The sequence below is a fragment of the Parasteatoda tepidariorum genome, chromosome 10 (assembly GCF_043381705.1).
Source record: "Parasteatoda tepidariorum isolate YZ-2023 chromosome 10, CAS_Ptep_4.0, whole genome shotgun sequence".
NCBI classification, from domain to species: Eukaryota; Metazoa; Arthropoda; class Arachnida; order Araneae; family Theridiidae; genus Parasteatoda; species Parasteatoda tepidariorum.
This window is the reverse complement of record NC_092213.1, coordinates 21,468,401-21,495,510: the sequence shown is the minus strand read 5'-3', so window position 1 is coordinate 21,495,510 and position 27,110 is coordinate 21,468,401. Positions and strand designations below refer to the sequence as shown.

The following is a 27,110-nucleotide window of genomic DNA, read 5'->3' as shown; positions in this document are numbered from 1 at the left end:
AATAAATTACTATATCTGAGTGAAAAAAGAAAAAAACATTAGTATGAATTTGTTTGTAAATAAATATTTTTGTCTTTCGCATTCTTAATGATTTTTTTTTTGGGGGGGGGGGAATTCCGCTTCTTCTACATTAATTTACAACATTCAAAGAATGAGTGTTTATGATTAAACAAATGAATTTTTATGCAGTTTTCCAATTTTAGTCATAATATTTTTAGGTAAAATTATTTTAAATAACTTTCCTTTAAGATAAGGGACAGTCCACTCAAATCGTTATTCCATTAAGAGTTTATTGTTTATTTATGTTAAGATGTCCATGAAAATAAAAATAAATTTCTTTTTCCTAAACATTTGCAAATGACAAACTTTACTACTTTTCTTAACCTTCTTTTAAAGCTTATTTTCAAAAACAGTTAGATTATTCTAATAATAAATAAACTATAGATGAATACTATTGTTCTTTTTTAAATAATTTATAGCTCTTTTACTTTTCATTAAGTCATACTTTTATTGGTCAAATAAAACAATCATCTCATATAAAATCATATAACTGAATTACATTTCGCATAAGGAATATTTGTATAACAATATATTTGAATTATATTTGCATAATTAAATTTTACTTAAGCATAAAAAAGAAAACAAAGTACCTCCTGTTATGTTAATTGCACGCAACTAAATAAAAATATATTCTTATATTTTGACTTGTAAACTTAAAAAAACAGACTCAAATTTTGGTAAATAAAAAGTAAATACACCGGTAGAAGCTCACATTGACGAATGTGCTGAAGAAAATATCCATAAGTGTAAGACGGGTAGTGTGTTAAGGGTCCCCATACTGTTGGACTAACAGTGATCATTTCGTGGTTGCCTTCTTCGTTCAAAGCGGTTTGTTTCACTCAACCACCTGTTTTATTCAACCACCATAAAAGAAAAATCCTCCAAACTATTGATCCAGTAGTCTCCTTGTTTTCTGGGTTGGGAACTAAGTTACAAGGTAATGGACTTGAATATTAATGTAGTCACAAATCTAATATAGATCAACTATTCTACACCAGTATAAAAAACTTTAAAACAATTTCTTAGGTTTTAAGTGTCTTGTTATGTAATAAAGCAAATCGAGATTTCATTAAAAGTTTAAAGAAATATAAAACCTAATATTTTTTTCTCCAAAATAATAATTATAATGATAATAATAATAATAATAACAAAAAATGATAAAGGTCAATTATGTGATAAATATTTTTTAGTGTCTGCAAAATAATAATATTTATAAATTTACATAAATCATTTATTTGTTTTATTTGAAAATAAATTTTTTCAATGTTTTTAAATTACTAGAAGTATATATAATCAAGAAGTATATTAAATATACTTACACTCAAATGGCGCACTTAACAAATAAAATCTACCTTAAAAACTCTTTAATAAAACTACCTTAAAACACAAATTATCTTTGCAATTAAAAAAGAATTCTATGATGACCCAAAAGTTTTCAAAATGGCTGCTCTCTACATCTACCATCGACGTTACTTCCTGACATTGTGTTCCATACTGAGCGCTGTTCCGTATTGTGTGAGTTCCCCCTGCTTTTCGCTTCAACGAGAGAAAAACCAGTTCCATAAAATCGCCTTTTCTTTTCCTTCAGTAATAGGATCAGCTGGTTGCTCTGAATTTTAACACAATACGTCTCGCTATTGTTTTAAAGGGAAGAATTTTTTTTATGAATCTTTTAAGAAGATTATCGTCTGCCTAATTAGTTTCTATTACTTATTTTTTATTTCCATCAAATTAACAGAAAAATTTTAATAGTTTATGCATGTTTTAGAGAGATACTTATCTTTTTTTTAATTGCGTTGACTATTTTATAGTATTTTTATTGTTCGAAATATTTTTTTACATTTTAAGAAATATGTTGTATTACTTGAAGATGAAAATACAAAATATATCAATTTATTTACGTTTATCGTCCATGTCTAAAATATTGTTTGCTCTCAATTAAGTTTTAAAACACTATGGATAATCTTATGAAAAAGCACAAACGTCGAAAAATATACGCATGGAATTTATTATCAAGTGTTAAAACTATATATTTGATCCTTATATAAACTTATAAAATAATTTCTGCTTAAAAAGCAGTTCGCCTTTTTACAAAGTTCTTTATTTTCCAATTTTAGTATTTTTTGGAGTAAAATACTAGATTATAAATTCGTTTTATTTGTAGATCGTTTGGTTTATACGAAGTTTGTTCTAATTTAAATTTTAAAATACCGTGGATATTTCTGGTTCGAATTACAATTAGATAAATGCATATCGTAAGAATTAAGAAGTATTATAATTATGAATTTAAACTTCAAGTCCATACATATCGTCCTTGTTTAAAATATATTTTATTTACAATTAAGTTTTAAGACACTATAGATAATCTTGTGAAAAAGCAAACTTCGAAAAATATATGTATGGAATTTATTGCAAATTGTTTTAACATTTAGTCCCTATATAAACTCTCTTAAGATATTGATAATAGACGGCGTTGTTGAAGCTATACGTCTTTATATCTATGCCGTACGCCAGTGTTTCCCTAACTTATGACTTTTGTGTACCCTTTCTTAATTTTTCGTAACGCTGTGTACCACTAATAAAAAAAAATTAATGTATTTTTTACTATAAAAAAATTGCACAAAAGTTAAAAGTCACAACTGACTGTTGACACCACTAATTATTAACTGTTAACTTTGCAAAATATAATGAATAGAAAAATACATAATCGTAAATTTTCATGGCTAGTCTTGTTTTTAAGTCTTGTCTAGTCTTGTTCTTGTTGTTGCAAGATATTTCGCGCAGGAAAGCGTACCCCAGCTAAATTGTTTCCGTACCCCTAGGGGTACGCGTGCCACACTTTGGGAAACACTGCCGTACGCTTACGCTGTTGAATATTACAAGATTATTTTGTTCATCTCACCCTGTTATGTTGTGAATTAGTTCAATAAATATGTCATCGTCTAATCATTTCTTCCTTTTAACACATTTCCTCAATCAAAGGATATAAAACTCACAAAATAGTTGATGCTACGTCTTTATAATTCTTCAAATTATTTATTTTGCAATTTTAGCTTCATAGCTTTGAATAGAATAATAAATTCTAAATTAAGTTTATTTGTTAATTAAATTTGATTTATAATACATAATTTACTATAAATAATTTATTATGTAATTTATCATGCATAATTCGCATAATTCATTATTCAGAATTTATGTTGAGTTTGTTCTCAATTAAATTTTAAAATGTGTCATATTTACTTATTTCAATGTGTCACGCATTGATATTCCATAAATAGATTTTGGAGGTATTTATTTTAATTTAATTCAATAATGGAAATTACTCGATCTTTATGTTTAGTGTGTTTTATAATAATGTATGTTATAACTATATTTTTATTACTTTAACCTATACATTAGGAAATTATATATATTTATGTGTTGTTTAAATATTTTGGGAAAAACTACTTCAATACATTTCGATATGGAAATATTCAGCATTATTTTTTTATCATTGATATAATTTAGCGTTATTCACATCCAGTTACATTACTTACATTTTATAATCTAAAATCATTTTCATTTCCAAATTATGTTTAATAATACTTTTAAAACTAAAAAAAAAACAATTAAAAATTATGTTATACTTGAAAATGGTTTGAAATTAAAAAAATGATTTACTGTTTAATCTAAGTTAATTATAAAAAAAAGAAGAAGAAAAAATGATAGTGTTGCGAAAAATTAATGTTTAAAATTTTGCACACTGTATTTCGGACACTGTAAGATTTACAGTTTGAAAAACAGAAAATTGTTGTATTTTTTCACTGACGCATTTCTTGCTTTCTAATTATATTTTTCATTGTTTTGAATAAAATTAAAAATTGAAAGTCGTATCATTTATCCATCACTTGAATTTAGGCACTGCATGTTTAAAATTAATTCAGAAATTGTGGATACTTTTTTACGATATTTTTCGATAAATTCACGATGAATTGCTTCAATGTGAAAACTTAAAATAATTTATAAGAGTTCAGAGTTATTTTTGTTTTGTAATTGTTTTTTTAGTGCTTTAAAAGAATTTCAAATTATAAATCAAATTATACATTTTTCAGTGATTTGAAATGTACATTTATTTATTGTTCCTCCTATTTTGAATTTCTTAAAAATCTTGTGTCCGATAAATGATTATGAGACAATTTTTTTTTGCAACAATATTGTTATTTATTGATTTAAGAATGGTAGTGGAGAAAAGTTTTACTCTCGCTGGTTATTTATTTATTTTTTTTTTTTTTTTGCAGTTTGTTCATTGATACCATATTATAGAACTGAAAAAAATACTTGAGCATTGCTCAAAAATATAAATAAAGATAAATAACAAAAAGTTATTAATAAATAAATAAGTAAATGAATAATAAATAAGTGAAAAAATAATAAATAAAATAAAATAATAAATAAAATAAAATAATAAATAAAAATAAATAATAATATAAAAAAATATAAATAAATTATAATAATAATAAATAAAAATAAATTGAATTAATAACTTATTAAATTAAACGAATAATAAAAAAAATAATGATAAATAGCGAATAAAAATAAATAAATTTTTATAATATTTTTTGTTTTTTATTGAATATACTACGTAGTTTTATAATAAATGGCATTCGAAGTTCAGCATAAATCCGATAAATAGCTTCCATGAAAAAACAGTTCTAAAAATTCTTATTAATTTCAATAATTTTGATTCTAAAGAATTGTTTAACCATATTTTTGCATCCTAGAGCTTGCATAATGTAAAGAAAGAAGAAAAATATTCAGTAGGTATCAGTAACTATTAATAAAGTTAAAACTCTTTAATAGAAATTTTCTGTTTACCAATATAGGGCTTCCAATATAGTGTTCAAATTTTTTTTATAATCACCACCATTTACTAATATTTTTTACAGTACTTGTTAAAATGAAGACAAAAAGCGGAGTCGGGGGTCATGGGTTAAAGAAGAAAAAAAAACAATGTTGAACTTTGTTGACTAGGATGAAAACATTAAAGTCAGTTATATTACTTGATAAAACTCGAATTTGTTACTAATATTTCTGGATCCTTGGAAATAAAGCAAGTTTTGATGCCCAGGTTATGCCTTCCTCACATGACAATTCGTTAGTTTTTGATAGCATTTTTTTAAATATCTACCTAAATTTTAACTGATTTTGTTTTTTGCAAGAATTCTAAAAATGTTTGTGAAGATTTGAGATTACAACAGGCATAATAAAATCGTATAAACGCGACTTCCATGTTCACTTCAGATCAAATTTTGCTAATGACAGTTATTTAAAACTTTATAATTGCATTCACACTATTCGAAACTTTCCTAGATTTTAATTGATATAAATCAATTCAGTTGTTCAAAAATAATTATTTCGATCTTTTTTATGCAAACAAAAAAAAAATCGATTTTCTAATAGTGAATAAATATTTTTATTCAATCATATATTTTATTTCATTTAATAACCGTCGTTGAACAGCCGACCCAATTTTTCGGGCTTACTACCGCTAACGTTCAAGTCTGTAGCCTTGTAATTTTGATACCAATCCAGAAGACAAGGGAACTCTTGGATCGAGTATTGAGAGAAATTTGCTTTCATGGTGGAATTTTTGATGGAACTAACCCGCATTTGCGTTACACGGAGAGGTAAACCACGAAAGCCTTCCTCTAACTCATGATCCTTCAACCACTGAGGATATTTAACGTCAGCACTGTGGTCGATGTGAGCCGGGTGCAGAATTCTTATCGACCAGCCATTGCTGGGACTCAAACCCTATCCACTTCATTACTACCAGCATTTGCGTTACACGGAGAGGTAAACAACGAAAACCTTCCTCTAACTCATGATCCTTCAACCACTGAGGATATTTAACGTCAGCACTGTGGTCGATGTGAGCCGGATACAGAATTCGTATCGACCAGCCATTGTTGGGACTCAAACCCGGTTCACCTCATTGGAAGGCGAACGGTCCATCCCCTGAACTATCACTGCTCTCATTCGTATGTTGTCCATTCTGGTCCAATACCTTTCATTTTTCTGGCGTAATTCCACGCTCATGAAAGTTTTGTTAACTCGCAAAAAACTGAGCCCGGTGATTTTTTGACCCCCACCTTTAAGGTTTTATCGTCTAAAAATTTTTTGTAGAGACAGAAACATTATTCTAGACAACCCATTGTTAACCGGCTTCAAAAATGGATAGTTTTCTAGACGTTTGAGAAACAAATCATCGACGTTTCAATCCAATTTCTGCCCGTATGAACATGAGGAGCCCATACATCAAACTTTGAGATTAAACTTTTGGTTTTCGAAGGATCATGAACGGTTGACTTCAATATGTTAATTCCGTCAGCTATCTCTGAAGTTGTTATTTGCCGATTTGCGTTAATCAGTGCTGTGATGCCACAATTGGCAATACATATTTATTTTCTATCCTTTTAAAATATTTTTCATTACTTAAGCTTTTTTTTTATTAATAGAATTACATTTCAAATAAATCAAAAACTTAATCTTTTAAAACGAGCACGAACATAAAATATTTATTTCTTCTCTTCTAGATCAATGTAACGGATACTTTTTATTTCATTACTATGCAGACTTATTAATTCACTGTCTCCTCTAATCGAAAACAAAAATCTATTTATAACTTTTAATTCTAAATTTCCAACCGCTAAATGTTTCGGTTGCATGGTTGTAATAATTCTCATAAATTTGTTGGCGACTCGTGATCGCCAAGGTGTTCTTTTAAACCCATATTGATATGCTAGTTGGCTTTGTTTTGGCTATGATATTCTGATATGGTATTCTGATTTCACCCCTTTAAGGGATTTCTATTTTGGATGAAGAAATGGTTATTCTCTATCACCTATTATGCTTAATAAAGTAAATTTTAATTTTAATGAGTTATATATTGTTTCCTGGACATTATCCATTTTTAGTATTTTTATAATCAAAAATGTATTTTTGTACGGCTAAGTAAAAATCCACTATACGAATATTGGCGGCTAATGATGGAGAAACAGTCTACGCCAAAAGTGCCTTCATTGCGTCTTTATCAGCTTAAATTGGCGTTTTAGCATGTTCATGCATCTTAATCAAAATTTTGCGGGACCGAAATTTTTCAATTCTTTTTTTACTGTCTTACTTCCAGCTCATCTTTTCCATACACGTCGAATAGTATTTTCTTTCTTGAACAGCATTTTTACTCTTTCGACAGTGAAATAATTCGCAGAAAATTCTACTTTTAACTTTCCGTATTTGAAAGGGAACTAACCAAACAGTATCGCGCGAAATCATAGATGCTGTCAAAATATATAATAATTACGTGGCTTAAGTGTGAAGTTTACAGTGAAAATATATAACTATATCCTCTGTTATGAAAAAACGAAATAACTTTCGGAACAACCTATAGTATTAACATGACAATCTATAAGAATCAAACAACATACAATAACAGAACAATCCCTTTTATCGCTACTGAAAAGATGCAACCTTTAACAATATCCAAGAAAATATAGATAGTTTGAAATGATATTATGCCTTTACAGCAAACAATAGAATAAACTTTAACAATGCAAATCTCCCAACCAAACAATAGAAATGCGATCTTCTGAAAATCCTAGGTTATCAAATCTGAATGAAAGTACACGAAATAACTGTAAGCCACAATCTTCATATGCTAACTAGAACAAGTATACTATTTCAAAGGGAACTTCAAGAGATAAAAGCCAGTTAAGGCAACCAGAGATTCTAAAAGAAGACTGTCTTCATCGATCATACCACGAAAAGGAGAGAATATATATAAAAAGAGGAACAAATCAAAACGGAATAGTTGAATCGATACGTCTGCAGAGACCAAATCCTGCTTTGTGAAAAGGGGCGCCCATAACAAAAGACCATCCTTTTGGTATCGTTATGGTATGGGAAGGATCACAATAGGAAGAGAAACGAACAGTCAAGTCATAACATGCAACAATTGATAAGGAACCCGATGCTGGGTAAATGATCCGGGGTTTAGACAAAGACTATTTGTTCGTGAATAAAAGGGTTTAGAGGAGACGAAGCTTTTCGCCACTTTCGGCTGGAAATGGGATTCAGTCTCAAATTAGCTGACATAGCTGAAGACTTCCAGATAAAATGCGGGATATGAAAGCCAGAAATGTATTTAGTGTCGGTGAATGAATGGATAAGAAGTGATGCGCGTCTTTCTGATACAAAGTTTATGATGTGTTATTGATAAGGGATTTGAATAATGTTTGAATTGATAATGGGAAATAAATCTTGTTTAGAAGATTTCCAAGAATATGAATTATTTATTCAAGAATCGTAATTTGATTATAACTTATGCAGCTCTGCTGAATCACAAAGTCACCCCCAAACTTAATTAATATCGGTTTTAAAACGGGCCTGTTTATTTGAATAGTGATATATGTGTAAAATTAATATGGATGAACAGTGATATGTATATAATTACAATAAAATTGAGAAGAATTTGTTTGAAAATAGCTGAAATTAGCTACAATATAGTGGAAAAAATTGTAGATTTTTTTAAAAATTATGGTAATTTTTTTTAAATGTAAAAATCATGATAAATCTCAAAGTTACCCTAACTTAATATTGGCTTTTAAAATAGCCCTTATGATGATGTATGGAATGCAATATATTTATATGAATGATGGAGATAATACTATATATAAAAAGATACTTCCAAAAATACAGAAGAGAAATAGAAAGAGATGTACACTATTTTGAAATAAGCTTGATTTATTAAAGATCGGAGATTTGCCATTCTGATGAATCACAAAATCATTCTAACTTAATTACTATTGTCATTTAAAATAAACCTTACTATACAACAAAAAATATATGAATAATAAACAATGTACATTAATAAGTAGTTGTAGAAATCCAGAAAAGGAAATAGAAATAAAAACGAAATATAGGAATAAGCTTAAGTTGTTGAAGATTTTTTTCTTCTTGGAAGTTTTACTATTCTGATGAATGGTAAAGTCATCCAAACTTAATTAGTATTGGCTTTAAAAACAAACCTAACTATAAAAAAATAATATATGAATGATGAAGAATAAATATGAATAACTTGTAAAGAATGCCGAAAAGAAAATAGAAATAAAAACAATATTTCGTAAGACGCTTAGTTTAATAAAGATTCTTTTCTTGGAAGTTTAGTGATTCTGATGAATCACAAAGCCATCGTTTGCTGTGTTTTTTCAATTAAAAATGTATTGTTTTTGCAAATTTAGTAATTTGAAAGTACATTTATAGTTCGTTCACCAGGAGTTGGCACTTGGCTCGGCCTTCATCACGGATGATACTATTTCGCTATTTTGGGGAGAAGGATGTGAACAAGGCTGCTATTTGGTGATCGTCTGACAAAAATATTTATTTCGCAATCTTCACGTGCATATTTTGAACATGTGCATTTTATTTCATAAACTTGTTGATATTTCTCTCTTTTTATTGAATAGTTTGTTTCTTTTGAGATATTTTGCTCGGAAAAGTTTTTAAGTATGAATTAGCTAGAATAACGAAATGTATAATAGCTGATGATAAAGCGAAGTAAGTGACTGAAAAAGAATTCACTGCTTGTTTTTGGCCATCACCTTCTACATCAGAAAGCCTCCAAGCGGTTTCTTATAAGTAGTCTGCGCAGACTATTTAAAAAGTAAACAGCTTGAGAACATGAAACCAAATTCTATTTTAAAAGTTACTGAGAGGAATTTGTCATATATATTTGAGAATTGAATCTGTAGTGGTAGACAAGTAAATAAGACAAACTAATCATATTCAAAAATTAAACACATTTTTAGACATATATTTGCTACCACTTTTTTATTTTTACTAGATTTTCTATTAAAGGGCTCTTTCCTGAACTGGTTTGCCTTCATAGCGGTCTGATTGGACTACCGATAAGAAACAGTGTAGAGGCTTTGTGCGCATTAGAGGTAATTTCGATTTCAAGAGGGGAAATATTTTTCCTCTTACTCCCCCGCGCTGAAATGAACTCTGCGTCCGAGGAGGGGGAGCCAAGTGCCAACTCCTGGTGAACGAACTATACTTCTTTATTACTTCTCATAATTTAAGTCAATGGATCCTGGATAATGACTTAGGTAATACAGGCACCTGAAGGTCAGATTTGTTGGCCACTCTTTCAGGGGCACCATATTAGGTGGGCCAACGTTGCTCCCACAGTAAGGACAGATAGTACAGAGAAGGAAAGAACATCCATGCCTTGCCCGGGATTCGAACCCAGAACCTTTCTGGTGCAAGGGCAGTTCCCTAACCCCAACACAGGCCGGTCAGCAGTCAATATTTTATATTGAACCGCATTCGTCGTTTTTACGTATCTATCGTTTGCAATGAATGGTCCTTTAAGAAACGTTCGATTGAAGTTCGACTGTATGTAAGAATATGCAACTCAGGTAAAACTCAAAATTAAACTACGTATACCAACTATATTTTAATAATTGATATAATTAAATTTAACTGGAGTAAAAATAAAACTCGAGATTTTTTTTAAATGAATGTAAAGTTTCTTTTAAAAATGATTTTCTACTTTGCAAGAGATAAAAAAAAAACTATAATTTTATAATTCACGATTCTATTTTCTGATAAGAATTTTCCCCGCTATCTTTTAAAACTATAAGATTTATCATTTCTTCAGCCCCTTACTTATTTTTTCCAAAATGATCTTATATCGGAAAAAAGATTCTCGTTAGAAAAAGTTATTCTTTTCTTACGAAAAAGAAAAATGCGATACTTCTGAATTATTTTTTGGAGAAAAAAAAAATATGGGGAATTTAGTTGATGCTCTTTTATACTGATTCAATTGTATTATTTCGATTATAAAGTAAGAGTGGCTTATTTTCAAATCTTACTTTTAAATATAATATACTTATGAGCTTTATAAGAAAATGAAAATCTTTATTTACTGGCGTACTGGAAGAGCTCATTCCTATAGGGGTATTTAAGAGCTTCGTACTTATTACCTATTTTTGCATCTTTGTTGAGGTAAAACATTTTAACAGTGAAAGAATAGACTTATTTAGATGAATAAAGTTAATGTATGTTTTTTTTAAATGAAAGGCATAGTATTATTAATGCTTTTAGTTGATCATAAAGATTATGCTCATTAATCCTTTAGGTATTTATCTCTAAGCTAGGTATCAGACGGCTTAGTCTTCAATATAATCAGCAGTAAGTCGGCGGGTTATTTATTGGTGGTTTTTTTACTGCAATTAGTACACACAAATTATACGAAACATAGAGAAAAATGGCTAAGTAAATTCATTTAGTTCGTAAATTAAGTTTGGTTGCAACCGTTTTTCTTAACTTTACGTTTTTCTTAACTTAAAGTTTTTAGACAAGTTTAGATAATTTATTCTTATTAACTTTAGCGTGTAAACTATTTTAATGCAGGGAGATTCATCGAACGTCCAGCTAATGAATAAATATAATTTTCTATATGTAATGTTACAAAATGAACGACAAATGTCTAAATAAACTATACTGCTAACCATATATATATATATATATATATATATATATATATATNACTGTGACAAGAGATTTTTATATATATATATATATATATATGTGTGTGTGTGTGTCTGTTTGTGTATTGTTTTTTTGAAAGGAAAATCCTCAGAAATATTTTTGGCCCAGTACAGGAAAGAGGCAGTGGGCGAATCAGATACAACTTTGAATTATATAGACTCTACGGACAGCCACAGATAGTGCAGGTCATCCGAAGCAATAGATTTGAGATGGCTTAGCCATATCTGGAGAGGTCCAGAAGATAATGCAGTCCAAATCGCCACCTTCAAAAATCCTTCGGGATCTCGGGCTAGAGGAAGACCTCCAACTAGATGGTTGGATGTCATTGCTAAAGATCTGAAAGTATTAAAGATAAACAACTGGAAAAAAATCGCATTGGTTAGGAGGCGTTGGAGCCTAAGTGTGGTTGAGTCAGCCAAGGCCAGTAAGGAGCTGTCGTGCTGAAGAAGAAGAAGAAGGAGATATATATATATATATAGGGAAAACCAAAAGTCTTCCTCAGGACACATCTTTTGCTATAATTTAATGCGATATTTCTGAATCAAGAATAATTATCCTAAGATAAAAATTACTCTTTATAATGAGTCGATATCACCAAAAATTTCAGTTGATAAAAGAGTATGAAATAAACGGAAGCAGAAACTAAACTTACCGGCATGTAGCAAAATAATACATATATATTTACCGGAAAACAAAATTTTAACTCTTGACACTCTCACGTAAAATAATTTTATGTCTGATATTACTTCACAGTATATTATGGAACTCTATTATTTTGTAACTTGATTGTATAGTCCAAATAAATATAATTTATAATTTTTGCAATTGCGAAAATATATCTAGTTTCTTATGGAACTAGTGCAATTAGTCAACTATAATGTTAAATAAAAGTTAATAAATTTTTTTTTTATTGAATGGATCAATGGTTGTAAGATCACGTGACTCATTTCTGAACTTTATCAATACCTTACTTCAAATTCGCATTCCCTGTCCAAGTTTTTAGTTCGAAGGCTGGCTTAAACAAAAAATAACATTTAACAGTCATAAACAGAGTGCTGGTAGGCTTGTCTTTGTAGCGTTTATTACGCCAATATTGGCGTAATAAACGCCAACGCATCGTATCTAAAATAAACGCTAGCATGCGCAGTTGCTTCATCCTTACGTGCGGGAGCGTACGGAAGATAGCGTAAAAGAGCGAAATCTCTATATTTATTAAATATCTGTATCTGTTTGATATAAAACATTTAATTTTAATTAAAGATACCTATAAAAATAGTTTATAAGAGAAAAATTTTAATATCATGAATTTATTCGCATGAAATGAATTGAAAACGTTATTATCTTTTATGTGAAAGAAATATAATTATCATAACAAAAATTTTAAAAATGCTTAAAAATAAAAATTTTTAAAAGTTTTTTTTGTTTTTTTTCAATTAAGTTAAAAAATTCTCACTACTTTTTAAAATTTGTATCCAAAAAGAAAAATTTTGAATTGAGGGTAGCATTGAAAGCTCGAAAAATATATATTTTCTATTCCAAGAAGAGATAAGAACATTAAAAACGGAAATTTTGCAAGAACGTAAGAAAAATCGAAAATTATCACAAATAAGTTTTTTTTAAAGAAAACTTACATAAGACAATACGTTTCAATTCTTCTGAAAAATGTTTTAGATTTTAAAAAATCAAAATCAAATGTATATTTTTTTTAATACCGAATTGAAAACTGTCGTTTCTGTCGATACAATAATAACTACACCGAAAAAGCAGTGAGGGGTGGTATAAAAGCTCTAAACACCTAAAATGCAAAAAGTTTACACCATGCTTTAATTATTTTCGTTTCCGACGATAATGGCGTATTACATTCGTTTACAATCGATTACGAGTTTTCGTTAGTTTTCTGTTGTGTTAATTGCTGATATTTATCCCCAGAAGCTTAAGTTCATAGTTAAAATATGCATCCATGCTTATGTAATAAGGATATTTGTATTTATAGGCAACTATAAACAGCATTAGTAATATTTAATTTCCATTATCTTCGGTTTGATTAAGTCTAGTTCGAATTCATATTAAAATTCTCTAGCTGTTGTGTGTAAGTCTGATTTACAAACAAATTTAGTTTTTAGAAATATTACATATATACAACATCTAAATAATAGCTAACAAGGGAAACTAGGGAAGTGTGACTCGCCAATTTTGAAATGAACTAGTGGGATGTATGCCTTATGAGGAATAATTTTCGGGGGCAACATTCGTTTCGGCCCATAGGAGGTCCTGTGAGAGATAAAAAATAATTCAATATATAGAAAAATCGGTATTTTATTACTTCAATGCAGACTATTAGTTATTGTAATTGTCTCATACTCCAATTAATTTTGTGGCTATTCACGTACTATATGATGCATATTTGTTGTCAAAATTGATTTCGAAAATTTTATATATATGTCTGTAGTTTTTCAGAAAAACCTGTTAGGTTAATTTAAAAAAAAAAATGGACATCAAATTTTTTAAATTTTTTTTTCTTCAAAAAACTTTCCAAATTAATTGGAGTATGTAATTGCAAATCAATTAATTAATAAATGAATTATTAATAGTTAATTAAAAATTAATAATAATTATTTATTATTTAATCAATTTTTTGAATTATTTATTAATTAGCAAGTTAATTAATTATCCAATTAATTACAAATTAATTGGATTATGAGACAATTACAATAACTTATAGTCTGCATTGAAGTAATAAAATACCAATTTTTCTATAAATTAAATTATTTTTTATCTCTCACAGGACCTTCTATGGGCCGAAACGAATGTTAATTAATTCATTAATAACAAATTAGTTAATTATCCAATTAATTACAAATTAATTGGATTGTGAGACAATTACAATAACTAATAGTCTGCATTGAAGTAATAAAATACCGATTTTTCTATATATTGAATTAATTTTTATCTCTCACAGGACCTTCTATGGGCCGAAACGAATGTTGCCCCCGAAAATTATACCTCATAAGGCATACATCCCACTAGTTTATTTCAAAATTGGTGAGTCACACTTCCCTAGTTTCCCTTGTAAGTAGAATTAAAAGTAAAAGTAGGGTCTTGAAAGTAAACTTAAAAAGAATTATATTTTTTAATTGGAAACTAGCTCTTCTAACAAAGAAGAACTTTAAATAACCTCTCTCGTATAATAAACGAAGTGCTTCTCGTATATATTATCGTTAATTAGTGAGAAATGTATTCTTTATTTATAAAATGAATCCATGCTGTGCAGTAAAATGTCTTCATGAAGCCGAAATCCCATTCAATTTAATAAATATTTTGAGATTTTAATGCATCGTCTTCCGGTCTTATGATTACTTCTTGCGGCGTCAATCCTGACAAAGGAGTCTGGATATTATGGAACAAATGGCATGAAATAATAACTACGTTCTGTGTGTGGAAAAGGTACCCACTTGCCTTTTGAAAATGAACTTGCAAACTTGTCTCCAGGAGCTTCTGCTCCATACACATTTTGTAAATAATAGTTTAATTTCCTTACTCATTTTTCTTAATAAAAATTAGAATGGTATCATCATTATACAAAGAGAATGTTAAAATAGACTGCAAATAAAAATCTGATGCATTAAAATTGATATAGAGTTTCGAAATTATGGCAAAAAAACGAAAGCATGGCACGAAAGCATTACATATATGCATTCTAAATTAATAATTCTTGCCTTAAATTGTCTCCCAAAAATAATTTTGCTGACTCTTATGTGTATCGTATCCTTAATCATAAATATAAGCGTTACTGAAAACTAATGACGGTGGCAGTTACTTTATACCAAGTGGTCTGAAAGAACATTCTTGGTTTTTCGTTGCGACAGGAACTATACTTGGGACATCACTATGGAATAAAGTAACTGTCACAATTTCTGCTGTAAAGATCCATAAAAATTTTTTACAGTGTCTTTTAATCCCTTCCTTCTCCCTCCTGTCAAAATCACGTATAAGCTTTCGTTTCCTATTTCTCGTGCCCGTGATATTTCCAGGCAAGAGCATTCAAAAGTAATGCACCAAAAAGATTTAAATATATCAATCTCTTGCGAACGGAATTTTATTTTATTTTTTAATTCACACCCCAAATTGCTGCACCAGACTATTTTGTAATGTAACTAGAGATGGTTTATTTTAATCTAGGTGCCAGCAGTATCCAAACATATGCGTTTGTGATATATATTTTGTTCTCTTAGCTCAGCTACTTATGCTTTTCGTGAATATACGTGCTTCATATTCTGTTCTAAATAATTTTTGGAGTCGGAGTTAAATTATGGAGTCGGAGTTACATGGACGTATGGAATACATATGGAACTTTAAGTTTCAATCTGAAAAAATTTCCAAAGAGCGAAAATAAATACATATATTGTTCATACACCTTTTTTATATAATTTTCTTGTATTAAAAAAAGAGACACTTTCATGACCATTTACATTACATGAAAATAATAAGATCGTTAAGTGGTTAATATGAAGAAGCAAATTAGTTTATGTTCAATAGAGCTTCAAATAAAAGTTATTTTATAAAACAGAACAATATCCCCTTAAACTTTAGGCACCATTTTCATCTATTCATGAAATATTCCTAACTATTAGTAATGAAATAAACACCATTCGAGCATTAGACTGATGCAAATTAAATGCGGCAAATCGGCAACTCAAAACATTATGGAATTGAGTTTATTTATCTTACGAGAAGTAAAAAGAACGACTTCTTTTCAATCGGGCATGCAAATTGAGTCTGAAAATGTTTCTGCAAATCCTCGAATGATTTGGAGATAAATCCATTTGCTTTCAATCTTGAAATAACTGAATATGAAATATAATACTGAAATCTCGGCGGATACAAAATAGTTGAAGCAAAATATGGTAATAAATGCTTTCATTAATTTGCGACTTTGAATATCGCCTTATTCTTCTCCCACGGGAGATTTCCTGGATCAATCTTGGATGTTCTCTGATTCTAGATATGGTTCGTTGGAAGTTTGATCGAAGGTACCCATGGGATTTCTTTTCCATTTGAAGAAGAGGATGAAGTTTGTCATCAGTCACGGTTTTTTCTCCTTTTCCTGGCTGAAACTTTTGATAATGTTGCTTAATATTCTTTTTATCCAAAATAATTTTGCATCATTTATTTTGTTACAATCAAAATAACATTTTAGATAGGTAGGCAGTTATATATACAATTAATTGCACTAAACTATGTAAATAATCTCAATTTTATGTCTGAAGTACATTCATTATTTAGACATAAGTTGCTAAGGTAAATATTAAGATAAATTTAAAACATACGCATCAGCAACGTTGATCTTTGCCATTGGTCATGTTTCTTTTTCTTTTTTTTTGTTGGTAATAATCAAATTCAATATCCATGATTCCTCAAGATCCCATATCCATCAAGGCAATTATATTTTAAATATGATACCTGCAAGTGACGTAGAGTGGGTATCTCGATCCTTATTGGTTGTCGGAACTTGAAATTTGTTTACATTAGCAATTTTTTTCCCTTCTATTTCGAGTAGCCAAAACCATCAAGCATCAATTCTCTCAAGTGACTCATTCTATATTCTTTCACAAAGATTTCAATTCCTTCAAGATATATTTCTTACTTAACACAAAAACAGACACGAAGCCATGTAGAACATAAACAAACTATTTATTTATCGAAGTTGTCAGGAATAAAAAGTAAAAATATAAATCTAAAATAAGTAAGAGAAGTATATGAGAAAGAATTACATTTTAATAAATTTGATGTGTGATACTACTCTGTATTTAATTAAATTGTTTTACTTAGCATTCTAACTTATGTGGTGAAACTTATCTCACCTTTAACCCCTTCCTTCTCGTTCCCGCGAAAATGACGGGGTGAGGTTTCGCCCTCTATTTCTCACTCCCGTGATATTGACGGGCTGGTGTGTTCAGTAGTAACGCGCCAATAAGAATAAAACTAATTCATTTCTTTTGCCCGGAACACATTTTATTTCTCATTTTGCACACCAGGTGACAGTACCTGGATATTTTTAAGGTAAATGTAGATAGTTAGTTTATTCTAAACTAGATATCAGCAATAATCAAATACGTAATACAAATACGAAAGTAAAAAAGAATAAGCACTTTTATGACCGTTTTCTTGAAAATTAACCGATCGTTAAGGGGTTAACCCGCCATTTTGCTGATAAGCGATCAGCTGGCACTGACGCCATAGGTCACATGTGTAGGTATTCGTGATCTACTTCTCCTTGAAGTACAAGTACCCAATTAATAGCATGTAGTTATGTAAATATTCACATTTTATGTTTGAAATACATTTATTTTCTATATATAAGGTGCTAAACTAAATATTAAAATTGCTTTAAAACAGACGACTTGTCGTTAATTTACGTCGCACTAGAGCTGCACAATGGGCTATTGGCGACGGTCTGGGAAACATCCCGGAGGATGATCCGAAGACATGCCATCACAATTTTGAACCTCTGCGGAGGGGATGGCACCTCCGCTTCGGTAGCCCGACGACCTTTAAAACAGACGAAAAAGCAACGTTGATTATTGTCATTATTCACGATTTTTTCTATCGCGTGCTCAATATTTTTTTTACCGAGAATAATTTTGCATAATTCCTTTTTAGGAATCAAAACCTCATATTAACCGTATTTTACATGGTAAAACAGTTATGCATTTAATACTGCGCTCAAAATTAGGTAAATATTCTCTACTTTATGTTAAATTAAATTGTTTCAAATTATATGTGATACTAGAGTAAATGTCAAAATAACTTTTCAACACAAATTTCGAGAACCAAGAATTGTAGGATAGCTTAAACACTCACTGATTATCATCAATGTTACTACCAAAGATTTTAGGGGAGTTTCCTAGCGATATTTGTCACTAATGAGTTATTTACGCTAAACAGGAAAACATTTCCGATGGTAATATTACGAAGCTTAGTTATTTCCTGGCAGGTGAAGTGGCAGAAGCACTTATATCTAAAAAAAAATTATAAATGAATGGCCGACTTATTATAACACATTGAAACCCTATACTGTTACGTTTTGAGTTACTCCAGTTAAGAGCAAGGGTAACGAAACTAAAATTATCTCGCCATTTTATACTTTTGGTGAATAAAACTGATCATTAACCACAAGCTTGTAAATCAGTGACTGATATAAATACTCGCATTCAAAAATTAAAAGCGACAAATGGGTGCTTTTTAAGCACTAATCATGGGTCGAAACAATGGCGCAACTGGAAAAACAAGAACAATCGCAGCCCCTCTACCTAAACAGGCATACTTCAACAACAACATGGTCGAAACTCCTGAAATCGCTCTCGCAAAGTTAAATCCTTTTGTAAAAAGAAATGTAGAGAAAAACATCATGTTTCTATATGTGAAGATTTTAAGAAGAGACAAAAAAATTCCAATTGCTTCAATATCTACTAACCAAGCCGACCGGGCTGTGTAGTGGGTAGGGAACTGTTCTTGCATCAGAAAGGTCCTGGGTTCGAATCCCGGGTAAGGCATGGATGTTTCTTTCGCTCTCTGTGTGTTCTATGTCCTTTCTCCTTTGTGTGTGAATGTGACCCGCCCTATAAACGGGTTGTGGTTGTGTGAATGGCGTGGCAAAAGTCGAATTCCTGGCCATAGATGGCGCCACTGAAAAACAAGAATAATCGCACTCCCACTGCCTAAACAGGCATACAAAAAAAAAAAAATCTACTAACCAATTAAATGCTTCAGGGCCAAGTTTTGCTCGCTTGCAAAATGCATTTATCGACATAAATATATAAAGCAACGTTTGTAGTTGTTTCACCGTATAAGGTGAAAACAGTTGCTAAACGCATTTTTCTCATAGTTAACGGTTCGAATATTATCTTTTTAAGATTATTTGACCGTTTCTGTTGAATATGGCAAAAATAACAATTAAATAAATTGTTATGGGACCGTTTTTATTGAGGAAATTCTAATAGTGTATTGTACAATATTCTTTCCATCTAAACTAATTTTGCAAATTGTTCTTGCTAATAACAAATAAAGAACTTTTGTGAAAAAAGCGTATCAAATTTAATCTATAAATATTTCCTTTAAAAATATAAATATAATCAGATAGAATTTCTGAAAAATTTATGTAAAATTCAAAATCTTGAAAGACATAAAAAATATTTAAATAAAAAATAATTAAAAATCTTAAAAGACATAAAAAATATTATTTTTAAATCAAAGAGCTTTCTTTTCGTCCACCTACATGATTTTGATGAAAATTTCTACTGAAGAAATTATTTATAGACTGTAATATTTATCCATTTGAAATTCCAATCATTTTATTAACTACTAAAAGTCCTCAACAGATAAAGTTATTATTAGAAAGCTAAAAATAAAGACATCGTTCTTCCTTGACAATTGGTGGGAGTTCATATGTTGCTCAAGTCTTCGTAGGCGGATATCACTGTTCACTTATGTCGTAAAAAGTAAAATGTCAATATTTTACAATTAGCTTCTGTTGCTAAAAATAGATGTTTTCTTTGAATAAATTCACGTTCCTTATTTATGGTGTTGAATAACCATAAAAAGTAATATCTTTAAGAAATTAATCTTGAAATCATCATTGTATTTATTTTCACGAACTTTGGGAGAGAAGGGGTCTAAAACCCCCCAAAAAAGCTAGCGATGTATCTGAATGGTAGACAATAATATGCTCAATAATAGATATATGCTCGTATAGCAATAATAGATCTATGCTCATATAGCAATAATAGATACTAGTGGGCTGCGCCCCCTGCTCGCTAACGCTCGCCAACCCCTGAAAATTGCTACGCAATCTTATATGGTTTGTTTCGCAGACCAAGCTCGCTTCGCTCGCTACTAACTTGGGTACATTGCAAATGCACAAAATTCTAAGAATTCAAAGCAATCATTCAAATCCATATAACAACTTTTTTTNAAACACAAATAGGAAGTCCTGATCCACTAAACTCTCTAGTTCTGATAAATCCCCACGTGACGATGATCTCACTCACATAGACAGTCACATCTAAACATCTCGGTAGCGCTTAAGACAATAAAGGAGCTTATGCAAAAACACAAATAGGAAGTCCTGATCCACTAAACTCTCTAGTTCTGATAAATCCCCACGTGACGATGATCTCACTCACATAGACAGTCACATCTAAACATCTCGGTAGCGCTTAAGACAATAAAGGAGCTTATGCAAAAACACAAATAGGAAGTCCTGATCCACTAAACTCTCTAGTTCTGATAAATCCCCACGTGACGATGATCTCACTCACATAGACAGTCACATCTAAACATCTCGGTAGCGCTTAAGACAATAAAGGAGCTTATGCAAAAACACAAATAGGAAGTCCTGATCCACTAAACTCTCTAGTTCTGATAAATCCCCACGTGACGATGATCTCACTCACATAGACAGTCACATCTAAACATCTCGGTAGCGCTTAAGACAATAAAGGAGCTTATGCAAAAACACAAATAGGAAGTCCTGATCCACTAAACTCTCTAGTTCTGATAAATCCCCACGTGACGATGATCTCACTCACATAGACAGTCACATCTAAACATCTCGGTAGCGCTTAAGACAATAAAGGAGCTTATGCAAAAACACAAATAGGAAGTCCTGATCCACTAAACTCTCTAGTTCTGATAAATCCCCACGTGACGATGATCTCACTCACATAGACAGTCACATCTAAACATCTCGGTAGCGCTTAAGACAATAAAGGAGCTTATGCAAAAACACAAATAGGAAGTCCTGATCCACTAAACTCTCTAGTTCTGATAAATCCCCACGTGACGATGATCTCACTCACATAGACAGTCACATCTAAACATCTCGGTAGCGCTTAAGACAATAAAGGAGCTTATGCAAAAACACAAATAGGAAGTCCTGATCCACTAAACTCTCTAGTTCTGATAAATCCCCACGTGACGATGATCTCACTCACATAGACAGTCACATCTAAACATCTCGGTAGCGCTTAAGACAATAAAGGAGCTTATGCAAAAACACAAATAGGAAGTCCTGATCCACTAAACTCTCTAGTTCTGATAAATCCCCACGTGACGATGATCTCACTCACATAGACAGTCACATCTAAACATCTCGGTAGCGCTTAAGACAATAAAGGAGCTTATGCAAAAACACAAATAGGAAGTCCTGATCCACTAAACTCTCTAGTTCTGATAAATCCCCACGTGACGATGATCTCACTCACATAGACAGTCACATCTAAACATCTCGGTAGCGCTTAAGACAATAAAGGAGCTTATGCAAAAACACAAATAGGAAGTCCTGATCCACTAAACTCTCTAGTTCTGATAAATCCCCACGTGACGATGATCTCACTCACATAGACAGTCACATCTAAACATCTCGGTAGCGCTTAAGACAATAAAGGAGCTTATGCAAAAACACAAATAGGAAGTCCTGATCCACTAAACTCTCTAGTTCTGATAAATCCCCACGTGACGATGATCTCACTCACATAGACAGTCACATCTAAACATCTCGGTAGCGCTTAAGACAATAAAGGAGCTTATGCAAAAACACAAATAGGAAGTCCTGATCCACTAAACTCTCTAGTTCTGATAAATCCCCACGTGACGATGATCTCACTCACATAGACAGTCACATCTGAACATCTCGGTAGCGCTTAAGACAATAAAGGAGCTTATGCAAAAACACAAATAGGAAGTCCTGATCCACTAAACTCGAAGGTCCTGATCAATCCCCACGTGACGATGATCTCAAAAAAGCACTGAAGGACTAACAGTTTCAAATGGACAAGAAATCATGGCCTTGGTGCCAACGGTAATTCTAGGTGCAAAGCATTGTGTGACTAGTGTCACAATAGAACATATGTCTAAATAATTGAAGACATTGCTTTCGAAATTCACTTGATAAATTGAGTGAAATAGATTCTGATCCAATATTTATTGGAAAAATTCCAATATAATGTAAACAAAAATACTGTGCGCTATTACGTATACGCTTGTATGTAGGGAAAAAAATGTGTTAACAATTAATCTATAATTAATCGAATATTGAAAAAGGTTAACTTATAGTTAATGATAAAATATTTTTTTGGCCTTTTAAGAAATTTCAAATTAGTTTCTGTGTTATTAAATTTTAAAATTTCCATGTTTCTTATATAATCTCGAAATGTTAACAAACAATATGCATTTTTCCTTTCTTTTGGGCTAAATCAAAGTCAAACTTAAATAAGTAACTAAGGAAAAACACACATTTTTGAGTTATTTTATTCCAAAGTTGAATTTATTGCAACGTGTAGTAACTAAGTTTAGATAAATTTATTAGCAGGAGAATTATGATTTTTTGTTACAATATCTAACGATGAACAATTCGTCTTAATTTATTTAAATTTCTAATTTATATAAAGTAATTAATCTTTAAGGTAACGTTTTCAAAAGAACACATCTCAATTCACTAAAATATTATGATTTATTTGCAGCTCAATTAGTAATTGGTAATTTTTAAGCTTCACAGGTGAGAATAACTAGAGAATTGATCTCCTATGGTGCAATCCCCAAAATTGAACTTTGCACGTGTGTATTTTGGGTCGTTACTCATAGTTTTTATGTTTTTATAGTTTTTCTTATGAAAACTATGAGTAGTCTAATTATGAAGAATAGTCGAATTATGAAGAAAAAGAAATAGTATAGCTACGAAAAATATGAAAAAATAATTATATTCTAATTTCGAGTCTTTTGCTTCAATTATTTATAAAAATATTTTTGCTTTCAAAAGCTGTCATTTTCCTTATTTTTGAAATACTTCATTCATATATGTAATTTTGCCTTTTGAAGCAGAATTTTTATTAAACATATTTTTCATACTTTTTTTACTTTGGTTTAATTTAGGTCAAAATAAGTCGAATATGTAACATTTACCGTTTTAATAATTTATGGTTATGAAATACTGAAAGAAACACCGGTGTCTTTTTCTGTGTTGAAGGTCAAATCTTCATAACACGGTTCCCTTCTAAGCAATAATTTTTCAAATTCGTTATCATTTACAATTATTTATATCTAAGAGAAAATAGATATAAGTCTTTTAAACTAGAAACTGTTTCTAAGAGAAACTAAATCTTCTCTTAGATCTGAGAGAAGGTTTATCTTTAACATTTCTTTAATTTACAAAATCAATTATTGATAAGTTTTTGAGTAGGGGAGAGTGGGGTCAATTGTAAAATTTTTTACTTAACTATTTTAACTAACAAAAATTATCAGTATTAATTGACAGACGAGTAAAGTAGACTACCCTCTACTAAAAAAAAATAAATACCTTATTTTAAATGTTATTATATTAGTTATTAACAATTTTTGACAGTCGTGCACTTGTTACAGTTCATAAATTCAATTAAAACATAGTTAGTTATACATATTATCATAGTTGTGATATATTTTTTTATTGATCAAAATAGTAGTGATATTTTAGGAGTAAAAATAATAATGAGCAGAGACCTAAAGGTTTAAACTTTTAACTTTATGGGGTTAAAAATTTTAATTTATGCTGTGAAAAGTGACAAATAAAATAATTCACATGCAACATAATATAAATGATATAGAAAACTATTGGTGGTTCTTAAAGAGTTAAGTAATGGTTTGTAAACATAAGATTATTTATTTTCAGTTGTTACAATCGCCCCTTTACTTATTGTTACAATCGCCCCTTTACTTATTGTTACAATCGTCCCCAAGACGCCATTTCAGCTTCATTTGTGAAAAGCAATGCTAGTTAATTAACAAAACTAATATTTTTTTAAAATGTTAAATAAGGTGTCCACTTACATATTCTATTAATAATAATTATTTGTTTAAACAAAATTACTTTGTTACAATATAATATTCTAATACCAAAAAAAGTACTTACGTAGCGTGAAAATATCTTTTGTGATGTAACTCTTTCAAAAGTATATAAAAATGGTTGCCAGCAGTATATAAAAATGGGGTATACATGTAGATTTATTAAATACACCTTGTGCGTCACCTAGGAACCAAATCTAAAACCCGACACTCGAAATTTTTGCTCTGTTACAATCGTACCCTGTTACAATTGACCCCACTCTCCCCTATCAATGATAAAAAATTTCTCTAACTACTTTTTTTTATCTTTTAGTACAAATATAATTCCAATAATATAATAGATTTCTTAGTAACTATTAGATTGTTTGTTATAGTAAAAAAATACCAAAATATATTTTTGTTTGTAAATAAAGTGTCAGAAAAAAAGACACCGGTGTCCCATCTGAGTCAACGGAATAAAAGATAAGCCAATTATTCCAATGCAATGCGTTGAATTTTATTTCGAATTTAAATATAAAATATTTGTGAAGAAAAAAGTAAAACTTGAAATGTTGAGCACAGGTTTAGATATGTCAACAAAATAGTTACACAATACTTAGTTTATTTCTAAAAGTTTTATGATAGTTTTACCATTTTCTTTGTATGCATGATAAAAAAATTTTTAGAATATAATTTTCTTTTTAGTTTCATTTATGTATTTTTTTAAACCTAGAAAAGTTAGTTTGACCGCGCCAGATATTCTATAATTTTATTTATTTTTTGGTTGTCTAGACAGCTTCTATACATCTGAGAAAAATAAAGTTACTTTTTAAAGATTGTTCATCAAAATATGTAACTTTTTACAAGAGGTAGACGAAAAAATGTTATAAAGTATTTCTTCTATAGAGCATAATATGATGATAAATTTTATTTCAATAAAGATGAATTAATGATAGGTAATAAATGTTATTTGCTTTTTGATAAAACTGATGACATTTTATAGTCTTACTAAGAACTCGCGTTATCTAATTCGCAATAAACAGAAACATAATCACTAAAAAAAAAAAAGAAAAAAAAAAAGGTAGTAACATAAAAAGTTGTCTTCAACTGAATATAAATTAGATGAAGAAAAAATAGCATTTATTTTAAATTTACAATATATGCGCATTTTATTTCATTTTTCAACCGTTGCTGAACAGCAGGTCCAATTTTTTTGGGTTTTCGACTACCATTGTTCAACTCCGTAGCCTTGTGATTTTAAACCCAATCCAGAAGACAAGAGAATTCCTGAATCAAGTATTGAGAGAAATTTGATTCCATGGAGAACCTTCTGATTCAACTAACCCTCATTTACTTTACATGGAGAGGAAAACCACGAAAATCTCCCAATGTAAGCCTGACGGCAAGGGGACTCTTCTCTTGATCCGTTTACCTTTGAGGATACTTTAAGTTAGGTACTGGTTATAGATGCGAGTCGGGTGAGGAATTCGAATTGACCAGCCATCGCTGGGATTCGACCCTTACCCCATTAGAAGGGGAAAGCTCTATCCCCAGAGCCACCATGACTCAATGTATGAGCACATTTTGTACTAAATAGGATTAATTTTAAATTAAAACTTGCTCATTTAAGTTAACACTAGAATAGCTGGATTTTGGACCTACCTAAAATGTTGTTCTGTACTTAAAGAACTATATTTACCCAGATTTGTGATTCATTTGGAGCTGTTTTTCAACTTGAACAAATAATGGCTAATTCACCTTTTACTTCTTTCAATTCTTCAGTTTTTTAAGTTCTTTCTTATTCAGGATTATAAAAAAAAAACTATTTATAATCGGGATGTACATGGTTTCTTTCAGCCGCAATAACGGATTCGTTATTCAATTCGAACTCAAGTAAGCTATTTCAAGCATCGAATCTAAGATAATATTTTATTTAACGGAAAACTATTGCGGGACACATTTTTTAACAGGGTGGTTACTCATTTTTGTTCTACAAAGCATTTTCATAAAGTTTGAAGTATTGCAAAATCAAAATCAAGCATGAAACTTCAAAATTGAATATTTTTCTTATTTGGGTCAAAATGACCCGTTTTGGCTGTTTTAGATAGTTCCTTGATTATTAATTTTAATAATCAACATAAACGCATGGGATGTTGATACAGTATACTTCGAAACAATTTAAAGTAAAAAAAATAAAAAATTAAAAAAAATATACTAGCTTCGAAGATCATATCATATATATTAAAAACAATATATATACATATGGGGCCGTTCAAAAAGTACGTACATCCCGAAGGGGGGGGGGGGGGGATTTGCTATTATGTACGGTTTTGTACGATGGGGAGGGGGGGAGGTATTATACAAAGTACGTACTTTATAAACATACACCAAATTTAAATTTGACTTTATCCTACACACTCCTTAAGTAAATATTTAATTTTATTTAAAACATAATTATTTTAATTTTTATGAAAAAGGGGGGTAGACTAATAAAATGTACGTACTCTAAGGGGGGCGAGTAAGATCTTATGTACAGTAATGTACGAAAGGGGGGGAGGGGTTTAAAATTTCTCCATTTTTGTGTACGTACTTTTTGAACGGCCCCT

At 30.2% G+C, this 27,110-nt stretch overlaps 1 protein-coding gene across 2 annotated transcripts in view; it reads right to left on the bottom strand.

Annotated features, from left to right (window-relative positions):
- Positions 1-27,110, bottom strand: part of LOC107436618 (uncharacterized) — a 166,396-nt gene that overhangs the window by 13,614 nt on the left and 125,672 nt on the right. The window contains exon 1 of one of the 2 annotated variants that reach the window (XM_016048386.3): positions 1,380-1,607. The exons of the other annotated variant lie outside the window; for it this stretch is intronic. The gene's annotated coding sequence lies outside the window, so the exon portion shown is untranslated. Of the gene's footprint in view, positions 1-1,379; positions 1,608-27,110 lie in introns of those variants that run through there. 2 annotated transcript variants of the gene reach the window in all.